The 5,638-nt window shown below is 36.3% G+C and overlaps 1 non-coding gene across 1 annotated transcript; it reads right to left on the bottom strand.

The window, feature by feature from the left end:
• Positions 1-5,222: 5,222 nt before the first annotated feature.
• On the bottom strand, positions 5,223-5,329 carry LOC145044695 (small nucleolar RNA R71). Its single transcript, XR_013681640.1, has one exon. It is a non-coding gene; the product is annotated as a small nucleolar RNA R71 (small nucleolar RNA).
• Positions 5,330-5,638: the final 309 nt, after the last annotated feature.

The following is a 5,638-nucleotide window of genomic DNA, read 5'->3' as shown; positions in this document are numbered from 1 at the left end:
AAGGCGGAAACGTCTTCGGGGTTGACTCCAAGTTGAGTATCAAATCCAATGTACATAGTAAGCAAAGTAAACAACGATTACATTACATATCAAAGTTTACATTTGTTCAAAAGTAAAGTTGTATATTCGTAATACATACTATATATGAACAAAAGTAGAGACGAGTCTTCTGTATGCTCCGTCTTCTCCAAAAGATTCGCTAGGTACCTGTCTAATGTTGACCTGAGAATACAAGCAGTTTGAAAATCAGCATAAAGCTGGTGAGTTCATAAGATGTTTGCTTCGTGAAAATGTACGAGTTTCCTTTAGTTTACCGAAAAGTTGTTATCCAAGAAAATCCCATATTTTCTTAAGAGAGAAGGTTGGTTGATTGTTAGGTTACACGGTTCTGGTTATGTTTAACTATGATCCCAGGAAAGTCCCATACTTTCTTTATTGTATATTACCAATTGTAAAAGATGTAATGTTATTCAGTTTGTTACTCTTTCTAGTTATATAAGTGTTACCCAAGGAAGCCCCATGCTTTCCTGCATGTTGGTTTCTAATGTGAACGATGTTAAAGATGTAAAAGATGTAAACGTGATTAGGTAATGTTTTGTTTTCCCCAGGAAAGTCCCGTACTTTCCTAAAAGTAATTTTTAGTTATTGAACTTCGATATACTGATTTATTTCCTTTCGTACCTATTGTATTAACTAGGTATTCTGATATCCTAATGTTAATATCTCGGAATATACTTAGATACACATCTTCATATTCGTGTTCTTATTCTTAAACATATTCTTGTACTTATTCGTATTCGTATTCGTATTCGTATTCGCAGTCGTTTTTGTATTCGTAGTCGTATTCGTCTACCTATTCCTACTCCTATTACTATTCGCAGTCGTATTCGTATTCACAATCGTTTTCGTATTCGTAGTCGTATTCATCTACCTATTCCTACTCTTATTACTATTCGCAGTCGTATTCGTATTCGCAGTCGTATTCGTATTCGTTCTGTTCCTAATTATAGTTTCGTTATCCATTCTGTTCCTAGTTATAAATGTGTTATTCGTTCTATTTCTAGTTGTAGTTACGTTATTCGTTCTGTTTCTAATTATAGTTTCGTATTCGTTCTATTCCTAGTTATAGCTTCGTATTCGTATTCGTATTCGTAATTAGTTATAATTGGAAATTAGTATAAGTTATTCATAGATTTTGAAACACAGTTTAGATTAGATCACTTTATCAAGAAATCTATGACTAGTTTGAAAGCTAAATTCGGAATTCGAACTATTTGATAAACATAGTTATTGATATTAGAACATACAAAATGAAAACGATTAAACTGAAAACAATGAGTTTGAGTACAAGATTTCCTTGTACTTTTGCTTGTATTCCCCCCTGAAAACAGTGAAAACAGTTGAAAAAGGATAGGGTATGAACTCACCGGACGAGAAATGTGGCGATTTCGGATGCTAAGTGTTGGTCCAGGGCTTGCAAACACACGAGGTTCCTAAGTATAATGTAAAGATACACATTTGTATCTAATTAGGACTTAGATTGGTTATTTGATAAGGACAATTGTTTCTAGTTGCGAAAACACCCCGATACAAGTGTTTGGAGGGACCCGGGTGGTGTTTAGGGACACATATAGTTAGGATAATGAGTTGGGACATCAAAGGAACACTCCTTAAGGAGTTTACGGCCACAAGACCCTCTACCCATGAGTTTACGGCCGTAAACTCATGGTGGGGTGAGATATGGCACAAAATGGCTTGAATCACTTATGGGAATTTTTCTAGGTGTGGATTAAAGTCTTGGAATGGATTTTAAACATTAAAATGACCCATTTAAGGGAGTTTACAGCCTAGCATAGGCTCTTGGCCGTAAACTCCTAATTACTCAAGAAAGATTGTGTTTTTGGTTTCCAAACAAATCACATGTGATTGCTAAAAATTCCCACAAGCCTAGAAATGAATTTTTGGGCACCATTTGGCATGTTTTTGGGAGTTTACGGCCATGGAGCATGTTCTATGGCCGTAAACTCTCATTTGTGGGGTTTTGATATGTTTAAAGTCCTTAAACTATTTTTGGTTGGTCCTATGATTTATTCCAAGGCTTTTGGTGGTGTTGGATGGCTTTCTAACACCTTGAAATTTAATTTATACCCATATTTAAGGAGTTTACGGCCCAAGCATATGCCTTGGCCGTAAACTCACACAAACCCTTCAAAAATGATGTTTCAAGTGTCCAAATGTTAATACTAATATTCTATAATTTATATCTAAGCCTTGTTTGTGATTTGGAAGGGTTTAAGGTCATGAAAACCCCTTTTATATGAGTTTACGGCCCAAGATTGTGCCTTGGCCATAAACTCCTTCAAACCTCACAAAATCCATGATTTAAATGTTTTAAGTCCATATCTTGAAGTCATTTAGCCATATCTAGGTCCCAAAATTGTGTATGAGGGGTTTAAGGGCTCAAAACCCTTCAAACTTGGTGTTTACGGCCTAGGCACCTTCCTGGGCCGTAAACTCATATGTCATGTCCAATTCCATGTTTAAATCTCGAATTTGGAAGTCAAATAAGCTATACAATGAGGTTAGGAAGTTACCTTAAGGATTTGAGGCCTTAAAATTGAGTTTTGGACCCTTAATCTTGGATTCTAGGAGAGAGAGTAGAGAGAGAGTAGAGAGAGATGGAAAAATTTTCAAATGAAAGGTTTAACACGTTTATATAGTTCCCAAAACTTGGACACGGTGGAATTCTACCCGATACCGGCATTAAACGGGGCTTTTGGTCGCACCCGATTAAGTTACCGTCACCCGGCGGGAATGTTTCTAACTTTTTGAAATGAATACTTTTGGGTTAATTTTATGAGTTCCAAGGGGTTTGGACACTCATTCAATTATAATAAACATATAAATTTAATTAGTTTAACCTAAAGCGAGAACGAAACGACTCGACTAATGGCGAAATCTCACGGGTAGAACAAGTTTTCGACGATGGAAAACTTCGGGTTGTTACATGAAGCCCTTCCTTCACAGAGCCCGGTTTTCAATTAAGCTCCTGGTTTCAACATAGAAAGATATATTTAATGCCGAAGTGCTGTCCAAATTACTATTTTAACCCCCAGTTAACTTAAGGTGAGCTCAATATATAGGAACAATGGTATGTTATGTGTTATATGTGCTATGTGCTTTTTAGTGTTATTATTCTAAGTTATTTTCTCATGTTATTCGGTATGTTTATAGCAATTGTAATACCTTTGACCATGTGATCAGTGAAAGGACTTAGATTCACATTGGTACTGGTACTTAGCCTCTGGCCATGTAGAGCATGTCTCCGTAAGAGAATGACTTCTATTCTATGGCATTGGCAAATGGTTAGACAGGACTATAAGCCTGAAATCTAACAAGATGTTAATCAGAATTTGCATGTCCTCTATGCCATTTGGGCCAAAGCTTTATTGATGTATATAAAGAATTGAAAAGTATATCTTTTAATAAAGTCTTTGATTGATATGAACGCTTGTCACATGATCTCACATACATCTTGTTGTTCCTCTTTGTTTTTGCCACATTAAATTATATATATGGCATACCATTATATTGTATCTATTTTTGAACTCACTAAGCGTCACCGCTTACCCTATCAATGTTTAACAATTGCAGGTGATAAGTAACTAGTATGTTTACATACTATTGAAAGATGTAGAATAGTTTGTAATAGTACTTTTGTACTACAGTTTATGTGTGTATAAATTACAATATCCTGGGTAGTTATGTAATATATATAACACTTTGTAATAGAAGGTTTGTATCCAATAGTTTGTAATTCTCTTTATCAATGTAAAATATTGCTTTTATGAATATGCAAATAACATGTTTTGGAGTAATAATATTGTGAAGTATGAAAGTTTGGGTCTTTCAAAAATACGAAAGTTAGGGTCTTTCATTTCTTATTTCGAAAGATAAGATGTTATCGTGGTATATTTTACATACGAAAGTTTCCCTATAATAGTTATAAATCACATATGATTCCATTGATTAAAACGTATAATGAAACTTTATATAACACACGATAATAATCGAGCGTTTTACTTGTATTCCCCCCCTTAAAAGCATATAAAAGTATTTATAAAACATTTAAAAGTGTGAATTATAGGGGTATGAACTCACTTGAAAGATCGAAGAAGGCGAGATGAAAACTGGACAAAATTTCGACTTGTGAAAGCGGATTTTCTCGGGATTCTCGGGAATCTCGGGAGCACAAACGACCTTCGGGACTTGATCAAGGTAACCGGGACTTCGGGATAGCACGTGCACGGAAAACGAGGCAAAAACGCAAGAAAGATGAGAGGAAATGGCTCTTCTCTTCGGAACCCTCGCATCCTTTTTATAGGGGGTGGGAACCTCCTCGGTACGCTGGGCGTACTCGTGCATCATGCATGAGCGCATCCTCGACTGCTTCGGACTCCGGATGGGACGAGACATAGGCTCGCATAGGGCGCGACGTTGACGATCCGAGGCCTAGGCCTTGAGTACGCTGGGCGTACGCGTGTACGTTGGGCGTACTCGGCCTGTGAATCAGCCTTCGGATAATACCGAATTTCAATTAAAAATTATATTTTTAATATTTAATAAAATTCAAAAATTCATATCTTCTTCATACGAACTCCGTTTTCGACGTTCTTTATATCCACGCGTAGTTGAGACTATACTCTACAACTTCGTTTAGAGTCCGTCGGCAAATTTTGAAATTATTATTATTATTTATTTTTGAGAGGTCACGGTAAGAAAATTTCATTAGAAATTCATAACTTCATTATCCGACGTCTGTTTTTGCCAGACTTTTTACCGTTGAAAAACCATTGTCGAGATCTTCGATTCTCATTTAGGTCATTCTGGTCAAAAGTCGCTCGATCTCTGTTTCGAGTTTTTAGTTGTCCGTTGCTAAGCCGAACTTGGAAAATTCATAACTTCCTTATACGAAGTCAGATTTGGGTGTTCTTTTTACGCACAATCACAGTTTAATGACATCTAACATAATAGGAATTTAATTAGTGATTTTTGGATATTTTATTTTCGAAGTAAATTTCATTATAACAAATGTGGTTACAATACTTGACTTTTTAGGTCGTTACATAGAGTTGAAATATCGGGTTGTCACATCAATCAACTCATGGACCGACATGGCAAGAGCTTCCCTTGATAAGTTCTATCCCGCTTCATGAGCCTCAAGTCTTAGAAATGAGATTTGTGGAATCCACCAAGGTCAAAATGAGACTTTCCATGATTATTGGGAGAGGTTCAACAACTTGTGCTATACTTGCCCACAACACAAAATTTCGGAACAACTCCTCATTCAACACTTTTATGAGGGATTGTTGCCAATGGAGAGAAGACTAGTTGATGCCTTAAGTGGTGGAGATGTATTTAGTAAAACCCCACAACAAACAAGACAAGTTTTCAACACCATAGCCACGAATTCTCAACATTTCGGCCCTCGCCAAGATATGAAAAGAGACACACAACACAAAGTCAATCAAGTGGGAACATCAAATCTTGAGTCTCAAATAAAAGATCTAACCTCTGTTGTCCAAAAGCTAGCCATGGGACAAACTCCATAAGTGATGGTTTGTGGAATATGTGCAAC

This window comes from Lactuca saligna, chromosome 4 (genome assembly GCF_052625555.1).
Source record: "Lactuca saligna cultivar CGN05327 chromosome 4, ASM5262555v1, whole genome shotgun sequence".
In the NCBI taxonomy this organism is placed as follows: Eukaryota; Viridiplantae; Streptophyta; class Magnoliopsida; order Asterales; family Asteraceae; genus Lactuca; species Lactuca saligna.
The sequence above is the reverse complement of the archived record's forward strand: the minus strand, read 5'-3'. Positions and strand labels throughout refer to the sequence as shown.